General features: G+C 43.4%; 1 protein-coding gene across 1 annotated transcript in view; it reads left to right on the top strand.

The window, feature by feature from the left end:
• The window catches only part of BACH2 (BTB domain and CNC homolog 2), a 150569-nt gene that overhangs the window by 26478 nt on the left and 98225 nt on the right, over positions 1–25866 (top strand). Inside the window, exon 2 of the mRNA XM_035559479.2 lies at positions 17482–17590. The gene's annotated coding sequence lies outside the window, so the exon portion shown is untranslated. The remainder of the gene's footprint in view (positions 1–17481; positions 17591–25866) is intronic.

Raw genomic sequence — 25866 nt, 5'->3', positions numbered from 1 at the left:
GACACAAGCAATTGCAACAGTTGAAGAGAAGTTCTGTTGCTTTCAGTGGTACCGTTGTGGAAAAAAAAAAAAATCTAATTTTTTCTCTTTTAGGTTCAGCTCAGCCATTTCAATTCTGGAGATAAAAGAATGGGCAGGTTTCTCCAGTTACTTAGCTTGTGGCAGATTATCTGCCAGTATGATGTAGTTGTTTGTGTTTTTTTTAGGGGTGGTGGTGGTGTCTGCATTTTTATCACCTTTTTCAGATTAGTCTACTCTTTTCAAGTATGCATTTATAATAATTGCTAAGCCTTGACAAACGTAACCATTGAAATAACTGGAGAGCTGAGTGAATGGTTCGTTGTCGATAACACTGGTGTAAAACAGATACACATTGTCACCTCTTTACGATTGTTGTTGACTTGATGTTGACATGACCAAGTCACCATGAAAAAACATACAGCTAGATATAATATAGTAAAGTCGCTTAGATACAGCATCCCGAGCATGTCATGCTTAAGTGGCAATTCAGAAAACATGTAAATAAAGACCAAAAGACTGTCTAGCATTGCAGGACTAGTAATTACTTACAAAAACAAATTTCAGGAGAACTTCTGCAAATCCCAACTGAAGCATATATAAAAAGGCAAAAGAATACAAGGAATGAGTCGATTTACATGACTTGGCAGAAGCACGCGAACCAGTGGGGAAGTCCAAAAGGAAATGTCACCAACTGGCAAGGCAACAGCTGCGTTTACCAACTTAAACAAAATTAGTCATTGAAAATATAAATTTAAAGACCAAACTATGAGTCTTCCACTCAGATGTTATTTCCATTTTAACATGTGGATGTGAGCGTTGGAAACTCACCAGAGGAAGGCAGACACCTCATGCCTCCAGAAGTAAATACCTGGGCAAAATCCTGGGTAGCAGACAGAGTGGATTTGTCACAGATGCGAAGATCTGTCATTTTAGCAGCAGTGTGCTCCCCGAGCTCCCCAGGGTAAGCGATGGAAACACTTGGGTCATGTGCTGAGCACGAAGCCAGGAAGCCTGTCCGAGCAGATGGGCTCTTGAGCAGCTGGAGGAACACACAAATGGTCAGACCAGATATTCCTTGGAGTGTGAAAACTTACTGGCAGCCAGTGATACAGAAAAACCGCGGACTGGCTAAAGATAGGCACAAGCGGAGGAGCCGTCTTTGGTTCCAGAGCAACATCTGCAGCTGCAAGAAGGATTTGGAAAAAAGCTACTCCTGGTTCACTTGAGCGGACAGGACTTACGTGGTGTTTTCTCCTTTGCAAATGTAGAGTGTTTAATGTTACTGGAGCTTCCCAGTGACTGCTTTCCTGGCCACAGTGGCGAAGTGCTGCATTGCACACACCAGCCAGAAGATCCATCATCTCTGGTCTCTTGTGCTTTTCGTCTGCCCTTGAGCAAATTACATGACCCCACTGATTCTCTGGACCCCTCTGACCACAAGACTGTGGGATTTTAATTAGGAACAGTGGACAGCACACTACTTCTTCTGGTTTCACAGCTGTCTGCAGGGACTAGTAGGTGAAGCAAGTTGCTGTGGAAATAGGAAAAAAGCACATGCTACACAGGCTGCTGTGGGAGCAAAGCAGTTGCTTGCAGCTTTATTTAAAAGTGACCTTAGACGATATAGCTGTAGCTACAGACCATCTTCAGACGCGAAAGCTAAACCTTATCTTCCTCAGTTATGGGGTGCTTGCGTGTTTGACAAGGCAGTTTTGTGTTTTTCACTTGGTGTTTCAAGTGATGGCAGTTATTACAGTAACAAAACACAGTCTAGGTTAGCGAGTTTTAGATTACTTTGTAGAATGCGGGGATGAAAATAAAACACTTTTATTTAGACTTTCTTCATTTGTACAAATAGCACTCCAGCTGTTTAACCTTTCTAACTGTTACTTTTATGTAAGCTCTGCTTTCATAGAAAAGTTACCAGACCCTGTTTGCTCTCTGTGCTTCTGTCACTGCAGCTCTGCACCTTGTGGTGTATCACAACCGAAGTGGTTTGCACTCCTCTTTCCGGGCCAATTGTGCAAGCTCACCCCTGCTGCTCCTCTGACACCTACGCTAGTGTACAAGCAGCCATAATTTCCATTCCTACTGGCAGTGTCGCTGGCCTGTTGGATGACGAGCAGATTTTTCCGGGTCAGAAATTTAAGACAGAGAAGGTTTATTTAATTTTCTGCTTGTGCTCTCCCCACCAGCCTTTTCACCCAGCCTGGTTTTACAGGGTTGAGGTGAGGCGATCCCAGCCCCATGCCTGGAGTGATGGCTCCACTGCCTAAACCTGACATCCCTGGCATGGAGTTGTTCCCAATAAGAATCCCAACATCTTCCTCTGCATTTCATCCTGCTGGTCTAATATCACATGCCTCGAGGGCATTTACGACCGCTCACACCTGGTCTATGACTATAGCTGGCCAGGCGTAGCCCTCCTTGTTCTTCCTCCAGAGGTTTTTCTCTGTAGCCTTGTGACTCCTAGTCTGTGCAGAGCAGCCCCACGCACCTAACCTGTAGCCATCCTTCATGCATAGAGCTGCTGGGTGACAAAGTATGCTCTTTTCTTTGTCGGCCAAGTTCTGAGTTCAAGGTTATGCATTTTCCCTGCAAGAAGCGATAAGCATCACGAGCAGCTAAATAAAAGCACAGCATTTTCCTGCGTCGTCATAGGTGTGAGTTATGCTGCCTTCCCTTGCAAGGGGAGTTCAGAAACCAGAGTACAAGCTTGGGAGTGTGATAAGGGAGTCCCTTTCCAACCACGGTGAAGAGCAGTCTTATCTAAAATGATTCTGCTCTCTCTTTAAACTAGCCTGCCGAACTAGCCTTCAGGTAGTCAGGGCAGCCACTGCATACGTTACCCATGCCAAGGAGCTCATCTGGATTGCATTTAGGAGGGAGTTTGGGATGAGAAGAGCCTATATGAACACAGGAGCTGACATCAGATCAGGGGTTGGTGCTGAACCCTGCAGGTAGGGAGGAAGGGATAGAGCACAGGCCTACTGCGAGACCCGGGGGCTTGCTCGGGGGCTGCTCCAGATGCCTGGGGGCTTCCCCGGCTCCACAGAGGCACAGCAGCATCTGGCGAGGCGGCTTCTGCAGGGAGCTCGGCTTGCCGGATCCCAGCTGGAAGCCCTGTTAAACTGGTAGCCAGCCGCCTCGAGACCGCTGCTCTCCCCCGTGACCCAGCACAGAGGCGAGCGGCTCTGCCGGCATTGCTCGGCTCAATCACGTCACTCGGACCCTTCGCATAAGTAGTTGCAGATACGTCCCTGGAACGAAGTCGTAATGTAAATCGATGGTGGCAGCAGGGATTGAGTTCAGCAGGAGTTAGCCTTTGGGGTGTTTTGTCAAATTTTTGAAGCATGAACTATTGGTAAACCAGAGCTAGCAGGGCAGATTCATAATGTGCACCGAGAAGCGGTGTGAAGCAGTGTTAGATTTCTGCTGGCCTTCCTCTGCAGGCCTGCTGCTGCTGCCACCGTCCTACCCTGGGGCTCGGGGTGCACCAAGGAACCCTCTCCAGCTGGAGTTGGCCAAGCTGCTGAACCACTGTTGTGGGTGACCAGGATTCAGGAGACCGAACCCGACTCTCCTCTCTCCTTCCCTAGCTTAACCCCAAACTGCTGTAGCACTAGAGCAGGATTTGTCCAGGTACATGCAGCCACAGCAGAGCAGTTCAGCCTTTCTGTAGGCAGGGAAGGGGTTCGTTCACCTCCTTTAGGACAGACACCTGAAACGGCTGTGAAGTGTGCCCTGGAAGGGACTGTCACTTTGCATTGCCTGTGAAGGAGATCTGGAGAGATGGTTGTCTTGGCCGTAAGTCACTGCATCGCATCTGAATCACATGAGATTAGTCCTGTTGGAAACTGCTGGAGCGACGGGGCCTCAGAATTAGCTAGATAAGTAGTGAATGGCTAATTATCTAATATTTTAGGTTACTCTGCAAAATGCACTGGGTATGTGAGTATACTGATGAGCTGAAGTAGAGAGATGGGGTCAAAGGCATAGTAATCCTGAGAGTCTTTTCTCTTCAAGTTGTGGTGCTTGATAATATATTTTATTAACTAGCAGCAGATTAAGTATTCTGTGGTAGTCTTGCACATTTTGACAGGAAAAATGTTTTAAAAATAAACATGTATGTTTTCTAAAAATACATTAATTTCTGCAGCTTCGGTAGCTTTCTGTTTGCACCAAGCTCTCTTTCAGGATTGCATCAACAATAACTGGTATCCTCCGTTTGGCCCAAAGTCCAGACTTTTTAAATTTAAAGACAACTTTTATAAACCTAAAACAAAGGGTTTTGTTTCCTTTTTCTTCTCTTAAGTCTTGCGGAAAATGTTTCTAAACAAAAATAATACATGTAGCCTTTACAGCATTTCAGAGCACCAGTGTGATTTTCATACATTGGTTTGCTTATTTCTTGTGTTCTTCTTGGTCAGGACAGCAGAAAGAGCTTAAAGGTATTTTCGTTCGTATTAAGTGGTATCTCTGTTACGGCTAAGACTGTAAGCACTTCTCGGTTTCATTTGACTTCCACGTTCTTCAAAATCCTCCAGCTCCACATGTCTTTTTGGATTGTCTCAAAGTGATTAGATGCAAAATTAAAAGTTTAGTTTGCAATTACAAGAAGTACTGAAAACTGACAAATTCTTTGACTGTGTTGCTTTCAGGAGGCAGTGGGTGGGAAAGAATAAAAGCATACCTTAATTATACAGTCTATCTGTTTATTTTCACAGCTGTAGCACTGCTGAAATGTGCAGCAGACATCATAATTCCACAGAACATGGTCCCTGGGTGCTGCACCTGCCAGTCCCGCCATCTCAGTGCCAGTTGGGGATGTATGTGTGTCGGAACAATGCAGGAAGACTACAAGAGGTTTATCCCATTAGAAATAAATTACAGTGTAGTGTAGCATGAAAATGATGTGTCAGTGAATACAGAACACAGGATTACCTTCTGTCTCTTTTCTTTATCATAGATAACAGGAGCAGTATGGGAAGGAGATTTATATTGCACTCATTTGAAGCTGACCAAGCAATTTAGATGAGATGAAATACGGATTTTATTTCTGGAGAGAAGAATGTGTTCCTACTAAAATGCCATTAATTGCTTTATTATTTAAGGCACAAATTATATCCAGCAATTTGTTGGTCTCCTGTTTTTTTCCAGTGGAAATAATTCACCATGGAAAGATTACTCTGTCAGAAAATGATGATGAACCTGCTAACAAATTTATTTGAAAGAAGCTGAACTTTCATTTCATGTTCTTTTTTACCCCCTCGCTCCAAGCACCGTGCGTGCGTGTGTGTGTGTGAATTTCATTAAAACCAGTAGTGGCTTTGCTAGGTATGAAAATCTTAACAAGGATCATGGCAAATACCCCCACAACAGTAGAAATATGGGCATCCTTTTACAGGTTGGCTGTCACACTGTGGTCGTGGTGGCTCCGTGCACCTGCTGCAAGCAGAGCGTTGTTCTGCTGGGTGCAAATAGAGGAGTGGGGCTGAGAGAAGCTCCTGGGCTCTCCTGAAGGCTAACAGAGGCGCTCACTGGGGGTGGACTTGGTTTTAAAATTTCCAAATACTATGTAGTATGAGCGAGCTTCCTCTATGAGCACTCTCCGTCTGCCACACTTCCCCCCTTTTGCTTTTGCTTTTTCTTTTGCTTTTTCTTTTTAATCACTCCCTGCTAACTTTCTTCGTTGGTGCATTTTTGTTTTCCTTTCTGAGGTTGCCTGTCACCCTGCCACCACTACACTGCTTTTCTACTAAAAGCAGGGCCTGGTCACAAGCAAATATGGAAGCATCCGTCCTTATCTTTAGTGTCCTACTTAGAGAAATTTTTTTTCAAGGGATGTGTAAATTGTACTTTGTTGCTACCCTCTTCTTTCTACTACTGCAAGCTGAGCAGTGGTCATGGTAGATTAGATCTGCCCTCTCTTAATGGACTCCAAGTTTTTTTTCTGGAGGGAGGTGATAATTATGTTTTGCTTTAAGAAATAATAGTTGTTCCACGGGGCAAGAGCTTTGAGGTTATTTCTTGTATTTTTCAATTCTTCAGAAATAGAAATGATTCCAAGAATAACAGCTTTATATTAAGAAGAAAAAAGGAAAGAAAAAGCAAAAAGTTCCATTATTGCTGTTTTCCTTGTGAGACAGAGCATTACTCTCTGTCTTGGTCGGTGTTTAAAGTTTCAGCAAGACCCCCGAATTGCTGGTGACTCTATATCATTTGTGTCACCATTGATAGGGAAGAAGAATAGCTTTTAGAAAAACTATTTTTGTTACAGATGTGTAGATGTGAATTTATAGCTTCAATCACGCATCCAAGAGAGGATCTGCAAAAGTGAGATAGTAAGAAAGCTGCATGAAAAAGCTGGCAGAAGAAGTAAAATGTAGGGAGGGTCGACAGAAAGGAATAATACCTGCAAAAATCCATCAGAAGCAGAGAAGCTGAGGGAAGTGTTCAGCCATTAAACCTGACCGGTCCGTGACCAACTGCTGGCTTCTTGCCTGCTCTTTTAGGTTTTGATTCAGCATTGCCTGGTGTATTTATTCCCACCCTTATTTACAGCAAGCGTTTTTATGAGCCTTGGAAGTCGGCGCTTTTTCCAATTCTCTGCTTTTCATGCGTGCTGGAACATCTGTACGCACATACTTCTCATTTCCCTGTCTAAAGATAGCTTTAGTTATTGTGCCCAAAATACAGCATCAGGGTTCAGTTTGTTGTTGTCTTAGTAAGCACAGAAATATTTTCGAACATTATGTCACTCTGGTTATGTATTTCAGCTGCTGCAGTCTGTCTGTGTCCGGTTTGTGTGGAGCAGCCTCACTTCCTGGATTTGTTGTTTTCCATAAGCTGAGTCCTGGGTCGCGTAGGCTGACCAAGCGAGTGTGTTGCTCTTTTTCTGTACGACAGCCACTCTTGCCCTGGGTGATAGTGCAGGCAGAAGTTTTCTTCAGGAAGGACGTGACCTCCACCTCATCTTCTGCCAGCAAAGCCATGTAAGCAATGTCCCTGCTCGTCCCCCTCGCCCCCCTGCACGTGGCTGTCCCCGGAGGCCTTGCTGTGGTTGTGCAAAAGAAAACCCCTTCACCTCCTCCTGCAGTGCCATCTCCACGTAAAATTCTCCTGCTTTTTCTTTCCAAGTTGTGTTACTTGACCTCCTTCCCTCCGTCCATCCAACACAGATGCACTACACCACTCCTTTCTGATCATACACGTGTTCTGTGGTGTGCACTGGAAAAATGGAATTTAGTTATTGCAGACCTTTCCTGAAATACTTAGTTTAATGCATTCTAGCCTGTGCTGTGTGGTGTGAGGCTTCACCTTGTCCTCCTATCACACATCCTCAGGTAGGAAGCTGAGATGGGAGCTTTGTGTTGCCTCGGGGCCTTCTAAATGGCAAGTTGTGCTCCAGCAAAATTCAGGGTGTGCTGGCATTTGTGGAAGCTGCCTCGAGCTCACGTGTCTCTGGGGGCTGGTGCAGAAGTGGCCAGGATCAGAAAATGGCGGAAAATGGATATCACCGTCCACATGCCTGGGTTGGGATGTTTGTTTTTGTTGAAAAATGGAAAAATACACAAGGTGTTTTTATACTTAAGAAGTGTCATGATCACATGCAGTTGTAAAAGCTTTTTTACCGCCGTAAGTTTGGAAAGTTGAAGTGACAAAGTGGATGAGTTATGGGGGGTCACCTCAAGCAAGCGCCTATAAGAAAGGACTTTACAGCTCATTAGTAGGTATTCTCTGTCTAACACTCATTTTAAGGAAGGGGAACTTCTCAAACTTGGAAGAGTCTAGGTTTTATCGGTGATACCCTTCCTCTGTCCTAGGAGCTGTATGGACAGGCTCTGGGCCGCAGGAACCCCATGCACGTTGTCTGGGTGGTGGAGGAGGCGTTGGCACCTCGCTGGCAGAGCCGGCGGCTGTCCCGACATGCTGCTGCCCAGCAGTCACTTTCAGAAAAATGCGGGAAGGCATCCTGGTTACAGCTTTTGGTAGCTGTCAAAATCAGTTTAAAATAGCTTTTACTCACAGAGCGATGTTACAGATCCTTGTTTGTGCTGCTTGGACTTCACCGGGGTTGGAAAATGAGATTCGGAGCAGCACAGCTTGCTGGGTTTCTTTTTGCTTCAGACTTTCATGTCATGCAGTTTTTGTCACACAAATTTCTATTTCGAGCTGTGGGCCACCAGGTGTTCAGCCTAAAGCATGCCGTTGTTCCAGGACTGAGTGTTTGCCCTTTGGCATTTGGGTTATCGCCCTTTGTGTTGCAGCGATGCCCAGAGGCTGAGTGGGCCGTGCTGCCTCAACGTGGGGCGACAGCGAATGCCCACAGAGCCTGCGGCCTCCTTCGCTCAGCAGGAGTGTTGGCCACCGGGCCACAGCTTTCTGGGGATGGGTAAAGCAGTAAGAAGTTCCAGTCCCATCCCTGGAAGTGCTCAAGGCCAGGTTGAATGGGGCTCTGAGCAACCTGGTCTGGTGGGAGGTGTCCACGCCCGTGGCAGGGGGCTTGGAACTGGTTGGTCTGTAAGGTCCCTTCCAACCCAAACCATTCTGTGATTCTGTGAAGTCAAGGGAAGCAGCCAAATGTGCATTGTAAATGGAGTTTATAGTGAGGACATCAGCACCACCTTCACCTGAGTCAGCAGATTCCTATCATTATATATATTGCAAAGCCTTATAATAAATGCTCCTCGAGTGTACTGGACTACTTCATTTATCCTTGGCCTACTGCAACACCAATTGCAGTAGGACCAGTGTGAAAACAAGGTGTTAAAACACCAGATAGAGAGATGTGCCCAATTTGGCATCCCTCAGGCCTGTCCTTCCTGGGCTTGGTGCACAGCAGCCCTGGTTGAGGGACAGAGAATGGGGTGCCTGGTTCAGCAAGTAGGTTGAGCCGTAGTAGGGAAGTGCTGGAAAATTTTTCCATATTTATAGTATGTCTTTGAAGTGTGTGCAGATGGACTTGTGGTTGCAAGTTTGAAAAAAAAATGCAAGAAAATGACTGAAAATTCTCAAATATGTTTCAAAGCTGACTGGGTGCTAATGGTAACATAATAAATGGTAACATAATAAATGACACTACAGGATGGTTTCTAGGGCATGTGGTCCCAACGACCTACATGAAACAGTTGTGCCCTTGCCACTTCAGACAAGTTGCAGTCTTTGTGAGCTCGTGTGGGTAAAGCCCAATGTCCCACCTCACCAGGTAGTTCTCCGAAGTCGTGTGTATGCTGTGTGCAGCACCAGTGTAGGTACAATCTGAAGGAAAACTTCATTATGTTTGACAGTGCCTTTTTAGCTAAAGTACTGCCATGATTTGCATGACAGCAGTGAATCCCAAAATTGGTTGATTGCCGAGAGAGACTTTAAACTGTGGAGGCAGACATGAGAGATAAAAAAGAATTAAATGCTTAATTAATGAATTTATACTTCCTATTTCTTGGAGCATGACTATTTTTCCTCTCTCCCCTTTTGTTTATTTTATGGTGCCATGCGTTCAACTGGAATCTGTATAGAAATTTGGTAAAGAAACCCACACATGAAGATGAAGAGGGTTGTGAATCAAATGACATCCTAGTCAAATATTGGACCTTTTAATAGGAAAATGTTTTGAGGTACCAACCTATAGAAGTTATTTGGCCAATGTTCTGAATCCCAGTGATGGTGTCTATACAGTCATGCAATTGCTCTTTCACCGAGGGACTAAAATGAATCTGTTGCCTTAGCTTTAACTTGTTGTGGGAGAATCTCCTCCACTTTCATGGATTTCTTACAACATTTTTCCTTAGAATTATAGTTGTGAACTTCGACATTTCTTTGGTATCTCCTTCTGTTAGTTCCTTGCTTCCCACTTGCTGTTTTATGTGAAGAGCTTAGTGAGTTGCTTCAAAGGAGTAAGACTCTTCATGGTAATGGAGATGCTAACGTGTGACAGTTCTTATCCACCCAAAATGGCAGCAATTGACTTGTAGTTTTTCATATAAACTGATTTTTCACTCAGAAAAGTTTTCACTTAGAGAAGGTAGCTATTAATTACTTATCTATCCATGTTTCAATATGCCACCATCTCGTTAAATAGCTCCCTTGTCTATTTCTTTCTGAAACTATAAAGTACTCTTTTCCGCAGAACAAGCTCGATGACATCTTGACACTTCCCTAATGTTTTCAAATCCTGGTGGGTTTGAGTGAATTATTGGATTTATTTGAACTTCATATTTGGGGCTTGTAAATATGCAGAGATGAAAGCTAAAAAGGTTGACAGAAATGCACTTGCAGTTCGAAGTGCTAGTTTTAGCATAGTTATCTTTGGCAACATCAGCCTCATCAAGTCCAAGAACTCGAGTGATCATAAATCTGTTTTGATACTAGCAATTGTCTGGTAGTCAGTACTACCTCCCTTATTGTTATATTGGACCCTGGGGAAATGTAAAGTGCAAGTCTCTACCCCAGTGTCTCAGCACTAACCAAGCCAAGCATTTGGAGGAGATCCTTATCGTCACATTGCAGGTGGAAGATGGAGCCAAAGTATGAGAACAGGTTGCCTGAGAGGCCTGATGCAGGTGTTAGTGGATGGGGCCTCATCTTCCAAATAACCTCAATGCAGAGGGGCCCTGCCTTCATTGAGCAACACACTGCTTTTCTCTTTCTGAACAGCAGTGCTGTTACCCATGTGAGAGCTAGAAAGACACGTCCACACAAGCTGTGAAGTTTTCTGTTATATCATGGCTAAGGATGATTTCAAGAGATGATTTCTGGTGTTTTGATAGTCCAAGGATTTGGCTCAGCTGTGGTTTTATTTTAATGACGGGGTTAGTGTAATGCCATTAGATCTGTGTCCATGTAGCCATTAAGCAAAACATGCAGGTAGATGCCACCTCTTTTGCTCCTACTTCTGCCACTTCACTTTCTGAGTATAATGCTGTAGCGTAAGAGCTCCTGACGGACCACTGTCTCCCGGTGAGTGCAGATGTTTGTTGTGTGGCTCTGTGCAGGGGATGATCGGATCAACAGGTATTTAGTTTATAAGTTTCGCCTACTCATTTTGTTTCCTATTAATAACTTTGTGTTTTAATCCTATAAATATGCCATGTCATCCATCTGTCTATTTGGGGAGCTAATCCTGTTGAAGTAGGCATCTATTTCAGGAGCAGCCTGGAGGTTTTTTTTTATTTGAGTGCTGTCCTCCGTTATTGTCTGTAATAGGTTATATCGCAAGTATTTGAGTGTTAGTGTAGTGTAAGAGTTCAAAAAGGACAGACATTATTTGTCGTGTCAACTCATTAAAAATATTCTGTATGGATTTTTCCAAAAGAATAAGCAGACCGAGCATAGTGGGCCCTATGCCAGGGAGCATAATGTCCTTGCACGCCATTAGGTGAAGCTCCAAGTTGGTTTAAAAAGCAACTTTTAAAGAATTTGTTGAGTATCCCTTTAAAAAAAAAAAAAAAAGGTTTGTGTACAGAAGTAGCAAATTAATTCATTTCTATCAGAAAGTAGGTCAGTGACTGACCTCCCGATAGCATGAGGCAGCAGTTTCTAGCAGAAGTGACAGCTCAGCAGCATGAACCCTCACTGTCTCCAGGAAACTTGTTTTGACAAATGTAAACACATTATATCCTGTATTCCTCTTACTTATTTATTTTCTTGCTGCTGCATTAGAAACCACAGACTGTCACTCTCCATCCCCTTTCTTCACCCTTTCTGGTCCCCAAAGGGAAATGCCTTGTAACATAGCTAATAATTTTTGCAAGGCTGCGTAATGAGTAAGGCGTTCCAGCAGGGTTTTTTTTTTTTTTCAACAGCTGAATTTGAGCACTGTGAACCAGACTTGACTAAAATCCAAACCAAAGCATTTCTAATGGTGAGGGAAGCCATTGGGAAGACAGGAACTGGACCAATTTAGGATTGAGTGAAACTTTCACACATACCCACATGCCTCTTCAACATTTGTGTCACCAACATGAGTGGCTGCGTTGCTGGTCGGACAGTGCGTTGAACATGTCCTCACTGCAGGCCAGCAGCTCCTGAAATTGGGATTCTTTTGTAATTTGGGGGTAAGTGCCAAAGGTTTTCCCTGCAGCATCCCACCACTTTGCTCCTTGAGCACACCTGAGAGGACGTGGGGCTTAAGTTCTTCTTTTCATTGAGTTGTCGTTATCAGCAGGGATAGAAGATGAATCATACGCTACTAGTTAACTTCTTTGGTACCTTTCCTGCAGTGTTTTCTCCTGTGGAAGTCACTGGGGATGGAAAGGTCAGGAAAAGCTTCCAGCTGCAGTGCTGTATTTTGGCAGGTGAGACCAATCTCTGATCTCTGGAGTTGGTTCTTTCTCTTGGCTCATAACCTGGTTGCACATGCAAGGCGGCACCACGTGATGTAGATCTGAGGATTTCAGTATGTACTAACCAGAATGCTCTGATTTAAACACTTTTGCTAAAGGTCTCATAAAACTTGGTATCTCTAGATTTTCTTTGTTATCTAGTTATTTTCCTGGCATGAGGTGGCTCAGAGACATCCAGAGAATCCTACTGTCAGTTCTACAAAAGCAGTACAAAGAGTGATTTTTGCTCCTGAGATAGCTAAGCCTCCAGAGTCCCTCAGCTGTGTGTTGTCATTTAACTGAATTTTAAAGTTCATTTGTTTGTAAGCATTGAATTACAATAAAAGTTGTATGACATTGTCTAAGCCAGAAGTAGAGACTTGACTTGGGAGCAGCCATGGGAATATATTCGTTAGAAACAAAATGCTTCTAGCTTTGGTAAAGGTTTGATCGCAGTAGATACAAGTCAAGCAAGAAAGCAGATGGATTTATTTAACATAGCCAAAAATGGCTATGAGAAGTTGGGGAAGAAGAGAGTCCTATTTCAATGAATTACATGTTTTGCTTCTTTGCTAATGCTATAGATAATGCTGGCATTGATTGTTACGCGGCATACAACAGATGTAATGCTAAGAAAGTTGTGAAAAAATACAGTAATGTATGCAGTTAGAAGAAGACTTAAAATGAGAGGGAGAGCAGAGGGAGGCCCGTGTGCATGTGTCTGAGTACATTTCTGTGCAGGGGGCAGACAGTTCCCACTGCCTTTGAGGGGTGCTTGCCTTTTTGATGGAGCCCACAAAAGGGGAAACGTGGATGCTGGCTTTCCCGTGATTAAACTCTTCACAGAGCCACCAGGTTCCTTCTGCTTGAGAGGTCTGGAAGCTTAAGGTGTGCTCCAGAGAGGCACGAATGAAGATCTGATCCTTTTCCCCACCATTTCATGCTAACAGAGCTATCGCTTCCCAGAGCTCGCTCTCCCGCGCTGGGGAGGGAGAGTCAGAAAGGGAATGATATCTTTGGGCTTTGCTGAGCAGAGCTGGTGTAGGTTGAGATCCTTTCAGTTCAAGGTAATTTGAGCATCTCAGTCCCTTCTTAAGAACTGGAGCTATTTTTGAAGCCCCCACACAGTAGAAAGCTGCAAGGTTTTTTCCCCTTCACCCAAGTGCTTGCAGGAGGTCCTGCCAGGCTGCCCAGATAAGCTGCTTCCCTGTCTGCTGGTGGGCGGCAGACCTCGGTGTAACAGATATGACGCGGTGACCTTTGCAGCGATGTACAGACGGGTGCAGAGCAGAGACAGGAAAATTACCCACGTCGTAGTCACTGACATCTCTTGCTTTGGGAGAGGAGGGGCTGTCTTAAACCCCAGCGTTGTCCTCGCTGGCTGGAACAGTGGTGCCCAGGGAATAACACAGCTGCACCTCTCCTTTTTTTTTCTTTCTAGGCAGAGATGTTGTGTCATGCAGTCTGCATCACATGCAGGCAGTGCCAATACAACTAATTTCTCAGTTTGTTTATTGTACTTTACCCCTTCGGCAACATTTGTGCATCACAGAGTCATAGAAGTCATAGAATCATTTAGGTTGGAAAAGACCTCTAAGATCATCAAGTCCAACTGTTAATCATCAAGAGAGCAGGACAGATTCATATGTTCCCTTCTACTTTTGAAATTGTGTGGCTTTCTTCTAACACCTTGCAAACAGCAGTGGGTTGTAGACTGGCCAAGACACTGCCATCCATCCTCCGTGTGCCAAAACCTGAAGGGCAGCACAGAGGTGTGGATTAGGGAGGCCACAGGAGTGTCCCTGTCTGCATTGCCCAGTTGCTGAACCCTTCTTGATTTTCTTGCACTGGCCCTGCCTTGGTTTGAACAGGCATGTACTCCTGCATGAGATTTTGCAAGATTTTATCGATGGGGGACAGGAGGTGCCTCTTGATTGCTTTTCTAAATGTACATCAATCTAAGCTAATTAATCATGGATGATATCATTCCAATCAGCAGCACAAGATAATGTCCATCCTGAGTGTAATGACGTAAATGTCTCTGCTTCCATTAGATGTACCAGAGAGTAATCTGTGTCGTTTTTCAGAGTAACATCTCAGGTCATACAGAAATTTTGTACCGGGACATGTGCTGCTCTTCTGCTAGCCCGAGTAGGTTTGTGGGGAGCTACCAGTTTTCTACATGCGTGTTGTGCAAATATCTCTGTGTTAGTCCACTGCTAACATGAAATCAAGGTCTCAAAAGCAAGTTCACACTGTATCTGTTTCAGTGGCAATAAAGCCAGTCGAATAGTGCGGTGTGAGATTTCTACATTTTAGCAGAAAAAAAAAGTTCAGAGAAGGTGTGTGAGGTGTGAGCAAGCGAGGAGTCTGTATGAAATTTCATCCGCTTAATGTTTTGCAGGAGCTCCTTTTGATTGAGATTACGTACCTCAGGTTTTGTAGAGAAATTACAGGCATCTGCTTGCACTGCTGCAGGCACAGGCTAGGGTGAGTGGATCACCTCTGCGAAGGTGTAAAGTTGCCTCCCTTCGGGTGTCAGGAACCACTCAAAGCATCTCCTCTTTGTATGAATGTTGGGGAGGGGGGGAGAGAAAATGAATTCCTTGTATTGCAAAGTTAATTTCCTGAATGAATTTCCTTCGCCTTCTTGTGCAGTGTGTGCTCCAGAAGGTGGTGGAGTTTAATGAGAGCTATCAGTGTTGGAAGGATGGATGGGTAGTGGAAAAAGTGGCTCTTCAGTGCTCCACATGAAGCCCACTTGGCTGAGAATGTTTCTTTCTCTGTGCTGTCGTGCTGCCCTAAACTATTTCTAGTGTTCCAACTCCTGCCTGATGTGGGGCCCAGCTTATCTCCCTTTCTTCTCTCTTGCACTGGCAGTCTTCATGTCCTGCTCATTACTGACGTCGGAGTACATCGGCTTGGCTTGGCTGCTGGATGAAAGTCCCCAGTTCCCATGGATGGCTCTGCACAAGTGCTGGGCAGCTTAAAGATAAACTTTAGGAGAAAAGAAAGATAACTTCAGGTCATTTTACCTTGACCAAGTGGATGCCTGGCTTATCTCCTGTTGCTTTGGTTCTTCCCAGCCTTAGCCTTGTTTCTGAGCCATGATTTAGTCCAGGGTGCGGCTAACATTTTAAGTTAGCACGGTACTATTGAAACACTTCTCCTTTCAGCCAAAACTGCCTTTGTGTCCACTACCAATTCTACTGTGTAAACAAGACAGATTATTTAGCCTGCCCTGACCAAGAAAAGGAGGAGTTAAAATTTAAGAGCTGCCGCGGGCACAAGTGCTGACTAATGGTTACTATCTTGAGTACACGGAAATCGAATTGGACCTCGTCTGATGAACACCACTGCTTTTTTTTTTTCTTATAGAGCAATACAGAAGAATTGAGAAATAAATGCGTTCACTTAAGATAACATTGTGTGACAGCTGAGAACAATTAAAACTCTTACTTGCAGCTATATTTTTTTTTCCTTTCTACAGTAGGTGGGTGGTGTCTGCAGCTCTGAGTAGCTGGGTATTTGTCACGGGTCTGATCTTATCGTTCACATGGGAAGAACAACTGTCGTGCAGGGTTATTTATTTTACAGCCTTTTCTCCTGGTTTTGCACAACACACAGATCTTGGTAGATGAGAAAGGATATTTTTTTTCTTACTAGAGTCTTTTTAGCAATAAACACACGCCTAACTGTAAGAGAAAAAAGTTTCACAACCTAGCTTGTTTTGTGAAGCCCAAACATTTGTGAAGCTTACAAACCCTCAAACTTTGCATAATGTGCCCATCCCTGATCTCAAACATGAGGTGGCAGAAGAGGGAAGTGTTACTTTTTTTAACCAACAACTTATGACTGTGTCAACACATGACAATTTGTCAAAGCTTTCTGTAGTGGTGCTGTAAATTAATTTTTAGCATCAGTTGTGAGTGGTAAACACTTTGTGCGGTGTGAACAGCTCTTAGTACAGTGTGAGTTGTCAGCAGCTTGCTATCTACCCTGAAAGAAAAAAAAAATGAAGGAGGGAAGGATGAAAACTCATTTACTAGTACAAAATGGATCTGAGTCTGCAAAAATTAGACATGTAGTGGTATTTTTTTCTTCTTCCATACCAGTCAGCTCAACGTTGAAATTTGGTGCTTGCTTTTTCCACTGATAAGAACCTGCCTTCCAGTCTGTGGTCTGGGAAGTCACAGCTTTCCATCCTGTGCATGGAAATAGTGCCTGATAGTGAACAGGTTTCTCTGTTCTCTAGGTGGCTGGATAAAGTCAAGCCCTTTCTTTGCTTTTGGCTTTTGCTTTTGTTTGCTTGCTTTAAAAGTAGAACGTGGCCTGAAAATGTGAGTGTGCTCCTTTGCCACGAAGTCTCGTATAAGCGACATAAAATACTTGGAAAAAAGAAGATGGCAGCCCAAAGAGAAGTAACAGGGGCTGAGCTCCATCTCTTCCTTGGCTGTCGCCGTGCTGTTTCTCCTTGCCCATCCCAGCCGTTGTGGCAGAGTTCGCAGTGATGGTTCACACAATAGGAGTTGACGTGATGGAAGAAAATGATTTGGTACGAAAAGTCAGGGAATATGTATTGTGGAAAACAACTTTTCAGATACAAACCTATTTTAATCTGTCACTGTAACAGAACAAGCAGTAATAACCTCCCAGCCTAACAATGACTGTTAAGTTGAACATTAATTCGTTCAGTCATTGAATTGCTAACATGTCTAAAACTTACAAGTGAACACCCACTCAAGAGAGAAAAAGAAGTTGGTGCCTGGAGTTCTTGGCCCTGCTGAAATCACCTAGGTTTTCGACACTAACGCCAGTATTTCATTTTGCGTTTCCTGAGAATGCTTCAAGTAGAACTAGATGAGAAAAACAGCTGCACCAGGTTGTTCACTGCTTTGATACGTTCAGCATGTTTTTGTTCTCAAAGCATGGTTGCTCTCAGCTCCAGCCTCCTAGGTCGGCTTTGACTGTGCTTTGGTGCTTGTTCCTGTAAATGGACAACACACTTGAAGCTTGGCATGAGAATTTCATATAGTCCTGCTAAAGCTGGTTTTAACCTGATTATGGTTTTAGAAAGAAAAACGACTTTATTTGCGTATTTGCTCACAAAGAATTTTGGTTTTATTTCCTTTTCCAGATATAACTGTAGGTGCTTCTTGTATGAAAGAGCTGAGCCACACCATCCAGTAAACTGTCTAAAGCAGCAGTTGGCTTGCTTGGAAATCACTTCCAGAACTGTGTTGTAAGTATTTTTGCAAAAGCAGCATAGAATGGTTTCTTTATTTTGGGGGCATTTTCTGGATGTTTTGACTGTTGCTTATAATTTCATAATTTTACTAATATCTACTAGACAGTAGCAGTGCCCATGAGAACAAGAGCTTCAGACTGCCATGCCTGAAGCATTTATCGAAAATCCTTTAAAGGCTTTTTGGTGACTTGCTTTAAAACTCCACAGCACAGTACCTAAACATTTCCAAGAATAGACAGCTACTTGTAAGTCTAGAAACAAACCTGGCAAAGTACATATTGATCTATTTTGTCGTTTGCCAGTGCAGTATTTCACTCTGTGGCATACATGGTTTTTTTAGTGTTCAACCCTGCCCGCATTTGTGTGCTTCAGCATTTTAGCTTTGGGGCATAAACTGTGATCTGCCTACCTGAATTCAAGATATGTCATGGATAGGTGCCCTAACTGATCTGAAAAGAGCACTGGGTTGTGTCTACCAACATGCTGTGGGTATGGGTAGGGAACCTCAGTGTACTGTGAATGGCAGTGAATTTGGTCATCTGTCTGTCTCAGTGATGACCATATGTCAATGAAAAAGACCCAATTTCAGATTAAAAGCCATTTGCATTGAGTGCATCTGCATGTCATTGAGAACACATTTACTCTTAAAGTTAGTAACATCATCCTAGAAAACTTCAAGAAGTACACAAGAAAACCTCATCGTGCCCTTTTATACAGTTACTTTTGAAAGTATAATCCATTTAGGTGTGTTTGTGACATGAAATTTTATTTCTTTTTATATTGCTTTTGTTTTTCTGCTGATGATGATGCAGGTTATCATGATATGAGAGGTATTTATGACTTAGGTGTACTTCCCTTGAAATGGCCTCTGATAGTACAGGCACTTCGGAGAAAAAGGGCAGGAGCATTAATGATTCAGGGCTCAAGTCACTTACAGTTAAGGACATTATACAGGTTGCTCAAACTGCTTAGCACCTTCGAAAATATTCCCTACAGGTTACATTTGCTTTACATAAACCTGTTTAAAATGAAAAAAAAAAAAAGTGCTAATTCCAACATTGAGTCCTTGAAACCGAATGGTAAAGCAATTGAGAGCTTTTTTTGGAATAGGTTTGTTTCTGGATTTCTGTTCACTGTAGTCAGCTGGCACACCTGGATCACTCTCCAGGTGAGGTTGTGCATGACAAAAATCCTTGACTCAGTTCTGCCAGGTACCCTGACTGCCATTTCATCATCAATTCCTACCGGGCCACTGCTTGGCTTGATTCAACATGGGTGGACGTGAACAAGAGTTAGAAAGGGCATGGTTTCTGCTAGTGGTGGGACACCTCTACTGTGCCTAGTGGACAGTTAGTCAGGGAGTTGCTTGGGGAAAATTCTGTAGAAATTTAGAAGACAGAAAGTTTGGTTTTGGCTGGCATCCTGCCTGTACGTGGTCTGTCTGCTTCTGGAATGTAAGCCCCAACCCAAGCTGGTGGTGTTTCCAGCAGGGGAGGCACGTGTCACCTCTGGGTGGCACCTCTGGGTGGCACCTCTGGGTGTCACAAGAGCTTCTGGTCTTCTCTGACATGGTGGCATGGCACTTCCCAGCAGGAAGTCCCGCTGCGACCAGGCCCTGGGGAGGCACTGCCCTAGAGCTGTCTGTCAGCGATGTGGCCATTTTGAGGGTAGCCTCATTTTATTGCTGTTATCACTGTATTTTCTTTCACCATGTGTCACGGTGTTTGAATCCCTGTGGCACCAGGAGCTGAAGCTGTGCGTTTATTTAATTTACCCTGAGGTAGTTGCTGCTTGCTTCATAGACCGGGTTCAGACCTGGTGTCCCAGGGCGCATGCTACTGAGGTAGTTGTGCAGTCTCAGTTATACCAGGTCACTGAAGGATTCCCTACTCCACTGTGGCTTTCTGCCTCATGTCCTTCAAATTCAACCACTTTAGTCTGTTTAATGGTGCCAGAAGGCCACGTATTGTCTCTCTGTGAAGCCTCAAACAGCAGATGCATGCTTTTAAATAGTTAAAAAAATGTTAATTATGATTCAGAAATAGTTTTTCCCCATTTATTAAGTAATATCAAGCACTGAATTTTTCAATCAGTAATTGTTTTTCCAGCTGCTGAGTAGGACTAAGTATTAAATATTTTTAGAGGGTTATTTTTGCAGCTGCTCAGCTGCTTTAAGCATAAAAGTCTTAGGTTATTTTGTAGGGCTTGTCAGCCTTGGGCGCATAATGGGCAAAAGGTAATGACACTCTGTGGTGGAAGTGGAATGATGACATTCTTCTGATGCACCTTGGTTAGTTGTAGATAGTTTGGGCTGCATCCACATGAGGTGAAAATAGCATTCTGGGCACTTTTGAAAGTTCATGGTTTTGCAGCATTTTCTCACAAATGTCTGTCGTCTTTTTTTCTTTCTTACTATGTGGGTTATTACACACAAGTGGAAATTTGATATTTTTTTCTTCTCCATATCTTGAAACTTCTTGTGTTTCACCCAGTGTGAATTATTTCATGAAATAAGGGTTTGACTTGTTGCAAATACTATAATACCACTGAATTTTGTCTTAGAAATGTATGTTATGTGCTTTTCACTAGAAGATCTTCAGAGATTTTCAAATATCAATTAAACAATAGATCACGATGACAATGGAAGAGACACTGTTCTCACCCATCAGAGAGACTAGTTAGCTGCAGTACCCTGACTGTACGTACACTGCTCACATGTACACAGTGATTCATTAGCCTAACAGTTAAAACATTCTAGGCAGTCTCATGCGTTGGCTTACTGGTAGCTTTTCTTCAGCTGATTGCTCATTTTGATGTAACTCCTAGCAGCATTGGAGCATTTACTTGGGAACTTACCTTTTTTGTGCATCTCCTTGCTCTGGTTTTCCCACCAGGTCTGGGCTGTTGCCTCACAACATTGCTGTTCCCAGTACGCATTTGCTGTAATTCTTTGAAACTGTGAATAAGAAACCTCCTTTTGAAAATCACTGATACATTTCGATCAAGCCATAATTATGAGCACAGAGCGCACAAACAAAGGACACTGAATGCTGAGACCTAGAGAGAGGCTGATGTTGGTAGGGGAGAAAACCAAATAGTGAAGGTTAAATTCTGTTTAATGTTCACTTGTGGTTTTTTTAAAGCCAAAATAAAAAAGAAGCAGAATAAAAAGCTTCCACAAAGCAGAAGTGTGAGTGAAATGAAACGTAGTGGCTAGACAAATGAAAAAAACACATTAATTAAAAAACACACCAAACTTAAATTTCAAAGCCCTGGTAGAAAAGGTGGTCTGTTGGCCACCCAGCTTGGACGGGGCACCCAACTGGAACTCATGGTCTGGGTTCAGTTCCCCGCCTCAGTCACAGGTTTCCTGTGTGTTCTCAGGCAACCTCCTTCATCTGCCCCATGACCAACTTCCTCATTTTTAAAACAGAGATCATCCTCCTCCCTTCCAGAGGTGTGTCAGGAAGGTGAAGCCTACTGGTGCTTCTGAAAGACGTGGATGTTGCAATGGGGAGAGCCAGCCTGGGGACTTGCGTGAGTGGGATGAGCTTCCTCACAGAGAAGAACTACCCATGCTTTTTGCATTTCGTTTGTTTAGGAGTAGAGAAAGTGATTTCCAGATCTAGGAAGGTGTTGTTTGCTTTTTTTTCCCCCTTTTTTGGGTCTTTCAGATCTGTTTCTCATGTAGTTTGGCTCTCCCTGTGCAGCGGCAGGCAGTTGGAATATTCCCTGTCTCTCGCCTTTCTCCTCACGGTCTGCCTCTTCATAGTTTGAGTCATTCCTATCTACTTGACACACACGACCCACACAAACCCAACTGGATCATAAACGCAGCTTCTGTCATCTCCTGAATTACACAGAGATCTCTTGACATTTAAATATGGTTGTGTGTAAGAAAGAAACTGGAGAACACTTGAGCCTGTTCAGGAGGTTACCAGAGGTGACCCTACTCAGTTGATGAAGGCAGTACAAGGGAGCTGGCCATCACCTTCTTGGCCACCTTGCAAGGTGTACGTTGTACTGCTGAGGGTGTCCCATGAGCCCAGCACTACAGTTGGCCTTCAGTCCCTCTGCTCCTCCACTCAGCCCCTGATAGGCAATATTCATTTAAGAGATTTTGATATGAATCTCACATGGTGCCGATACTAATTCTGAGTAAGGAATCAGAAATGACAAGTCACATGCCTTTTGATGTGTCCTTTTTATCTCTTGTGGGTTGATAGTTAAACTTTTCTCAGCATTTACAGGAATTATTTCTCTGGGAAGAGGGCGTGGAGCCCTGTACACTGTTTTTCTTCTCCACTTACTAATGCTCTTCTCCAGCCATTGATGAGATCTTGAAAGTACACATAGGTTCACATTCAGACCATATTCACTTTTTGTTTTCTCTTTACTTCTGCTACAACAGCTCTTTCTGTTTCCTGTGCTCCCACCCTCTTACTGCCTTCCCATTTTTTTTTTTATTTGGCCCTGTGTTCTTAAAGCCTCCTTTGACCTGATCCTCACCTTTCTCCGAGTGGCCAGGGTTAATAAGAGATCCTCCTCCTCACTGGGGCCTGCATTGTCCTCCCATCCCTGCTATATTTCAGTCTTTCTGTGGCCACAGAAACATCTCCCCTGCCTTCCCGTCAGACCCATACTCACCCAGATGTCTTTCTGCCACCAGTTTTCTCTATCCTGGTCCTTTCACGAGAAGTTTCTTCCCTGTCATGACTTGCATCAGGTAGGATGCAGAAGTGGCACAAGGTGTGCTCTTCCCTCCTCCATCTCCCAGGTCCTCCCTTCTCCACTTGTTCCTTACTCCGGAATGGCAGTCAGTCTTTGTCTTGGGCAGGTTGCATCTTCTTCAGCTGTCGTCAAGTTGCTTTCCTGTTTGTTTTCCCCACCATATCACTGCACCTAGTTTTCCCTGTCTTGTGGAGAGACCCATGAACAACCCTGTTGATTTTGGTTGAGACACTCCCATTTTAGATGAATAAAGAACCAGCTCAGGGTTGGCTGCTGCATCTAACCTAAGTCTCTGAGTGCGAGGATCTTCAATTACAGGAAAAGTGATGTCTTGTCTCTTCTGAGACTGGTTAGCTCAGAGTCCCCAGCCCCAAGAGAACATGGCCGTGTTTGAGACGTGGTGGTGCTGTCACTGGATGTCCCCTCTCTGCCTGTCGTGCTCCAGATGGTAAGCCCAGGAATTTGGTCTGCTCGCAGTTCGGGAAGACTGGTGCCTGAAAGTAAGGCAAAATGCTTAGTTGTCCACTGCTGTTTCAACACCATGCCCAAGCGGCAAGTAACTAGTTGCTGAACTAATATGGTCTTATACCGAAGAAGTGATTTCCCTCCTGCAAATCAGGAAGCCTGCCATTTAACACACTGTAATTGACTTCAGCTGTAAGATTCAGTATACTTATCTAGGATTACGGTTCAATAAAATCTGATTGTGCCTAGAGCAAAAGGACTTGTAGAAACACCTAGGGACTGTCGTCCGTCTTTCCTGCAGACAAGCTAAATTGCACATCTTCTGATCTTTCTGGTTTGGGTTACACTGCTGCTTGACCCGCTCAGCCTGGTGGCGCGTTGGCAGGAGCAGCGTCCGGTGGCACCGTTTCAGGCGGGGATGGAGCCAAGTGGCTGACATGTTGCATAGCGTTCTTAGCTCAGTTTTACATGACTAACTCTCTCATTTCAGCGTGCCGTCCTGGTGTCGGGGTGGGGGAACGGGAAGTAAATTCTGTCTGGTTTCATTATGATGGTGATGATCATACAATCCACAATGTATGTGAGATTAAAAGCCCTGTAACCTTACAGACCAAATTGTGCACAAAGAGCAAAACCTGAAATGAGTTCAGCATGTAAACATCCTTTTGTCTTGTCTCGCCCAGTGTAGAAATAAATACGGGAAAACAAATATTTATTCAGAACTTCCTCTCACTACCAAGTAGGAAGCTTTGTTGGGTCAATTTCTGCAGAGAAATATTCACCAGCCATCATGCATTGGCTTTTATGACCGTGTGCTATAATTGCAGAGAGAGCCTTTTTGCCCAAGTATTCATTAATGAATTTTTCATTAGCCACTCTGAACAAATGGGAAAGCATTTGATTTAATTTTTCTCTTGCAGATCTTCAGGGAAAAGCAGACTTTTTCAGTGCAACAAGGACACTGGCACAGGTAATTAGTAATTTGGGATGATGGCCGAGCAGATAGTATGCCAAGTATCCTTGTCACACACTGAGAACGCAAGCATTGTTATTCTCTCTTCCCGGAGATGTGTCCCAAAGCACAGCACTTGATCCAATCATGATCTTATGTTATTAGGAGTTCTTACCTACCACCATGCTTCTTTTCTCAGTTATTTCTGCCAAGATTACACTGTTGCAAGCAGGAGAGGAAAAATATGCTTTCAGACCCAAATAATTGATTTTGTTGGTTCTGGCATACCAACTTTGTATGCAATAAAATATATAACATCGCTTGGTGCAGCATTTGCTGTACTAGTCATTCTTTATGCAACTGCCTATTTTTAACAAAATTTCAAACAAATGCCAGGGCTACAGATAGTAATAAAACAAGATAATCAAGGCAGAATGGGCAGGCTTTGTGATATGAGTCAGAAAAAAAAATCTCCCAAAGCCATGAGAATTGGAAAGAGAGGCTCTTTTACATGGCAAAGTTAAGTTATAGTTGCTGGGAGCAAAGAACGTTTTCATTACAGGAATGAGCTGTGAGTGTGGCTCATGCCCAAGATCCCTGGAGCAGACATAGCCAGAGTTGAAGAGCAGAGAAGGGAGCTTGGAGCTTGCAAAAAGAATTATTCTGTGTAGTGGTTATGGAATTGGCTTTGATTCTGGATTAGCGCATGTTGGTTCATACTGCTTCTTGGAGTGATAAGATTTAATTGGGATGGTGAATATACTGATACTAAGCTTTCATTTTCAGAGGGCATGAAACTGGAGAAAAAAATAAATGTAGTGTCCAAGTTTTCTGTTTGAGTTAAGCTGATAGAGAGAACTAGACAGATATTTAACATACGGTATTTGCTAATTTAGTTACCTTTCTTTTTGAAGCTTTGACTTCTGTTTTGCCTTGTCTCCCCCTGCCTTTTTTTTTTTTTTTTCACCCTGACATTCAGGAGATGGTGCAAAATGAACTGAAAAGCTACCATGGCAGATACAAGTGACGCTTCAAACTTTGCCCATTTAGCTTGTGTCAAAACACTAGTGCAGGTTTGTACGCTACCTACTGGCATGTAGTGCCAGACGACAAATGTTTTGTTAGTATTGGCAGTGCTCTCCTGAAGCTAAGTAGGATTCTTTCCCTGGCTTGCTTGAGAGTGCAAAGTGCTTTTAATTCCCATTCAGTCTTTCACTGCTTCCTCCGAGTATTGCCACCCTTGTACCTTGGAATGATAAAACTTCAAAGAGTTGATAAAAGTTGCGGTTGAAAGCTTGTGTAATTCTAGGTCAGACAGATAAAAAACAGTGCTAGCTAAGTGCAGTCTTCTCAAATCTTGCCAAAATAGTATGTCTCCTCACGTTTTGGGAGTGTGTGTTTCTATTTCTTTCTGAAGTAGCTGATGCAGGTGAAAGTGTTGTTCAGAAAAATACGAGATTCTCCAAATATGTTGCAAAGTTGATGATACTCCTGGATTTCTGTACTGAATACGGCTAAAACTATATGCTTATCAACATCATTTCTAAATCACAGTTGATATTGTGTCTTGTTTAGTATTCTCATAGTTTTGTTTCATAAATGTAGCTATGCAGTAATTTCTTAGCTCAAAAGAGCTGTGTAAATTGCTTGCATTAAGATTATTTTGTCATTGAAAAGCAAGACTTCTATTTAAATACACTTCTGCCCCATTCAAAGGAGAAAGAGTACAATATTTTGCAAATATTGTTAGTTTCAAGTCCAACTATATACCACAGTTAGGGAAATAAAATCTAACATCATCTCCAGCCAGTCAACCATTTTCTTTTCCCTTTTTACCAATTTGTTTCATCATTTTTTCTCCAGCACAACTTTGGATTTTTCCATCTTCTTCTTTTAAAATCCACCATTGTATTATTCTCAGTACTCTTTGTTTAGGTGGATCCCCCTCCATCTTCTCCAAAGTATATTGAGGTTCTCCCATTTCCATGCCTTGTTTTTAAGAATCAGTAGCATGCTCTGTAATCCGTGAGATACTGGGCTGACCCATATCAGCTTTTATAGCTGATAAAAGCGGAAAGTTGTGCTCTAGCAGTGCTGTTGATGTGTTCCAGCTGCTGTTGGGCACT

This window comes from Cygnus atratus, chromosome 3, assembly GCF_013377495.2.
Source record: "Cygnus atratus isolate AKBS03 ecotype Queensland, Australia chromosome 3, CAtr_DNAZoo_HiC_assembly, whole genome shotgun sequence".
In the NCBI taxonomy this organism is placed as follows: domain Eukaryota; kingdom Metazoa; phylum Chordata; class Aves; order Anseriformes; family Anatidae; genus Cygnus; species Cygnus atratus.
This window is presented reverse-complemented; position numbering and strand designations above follow the sequence as displayed.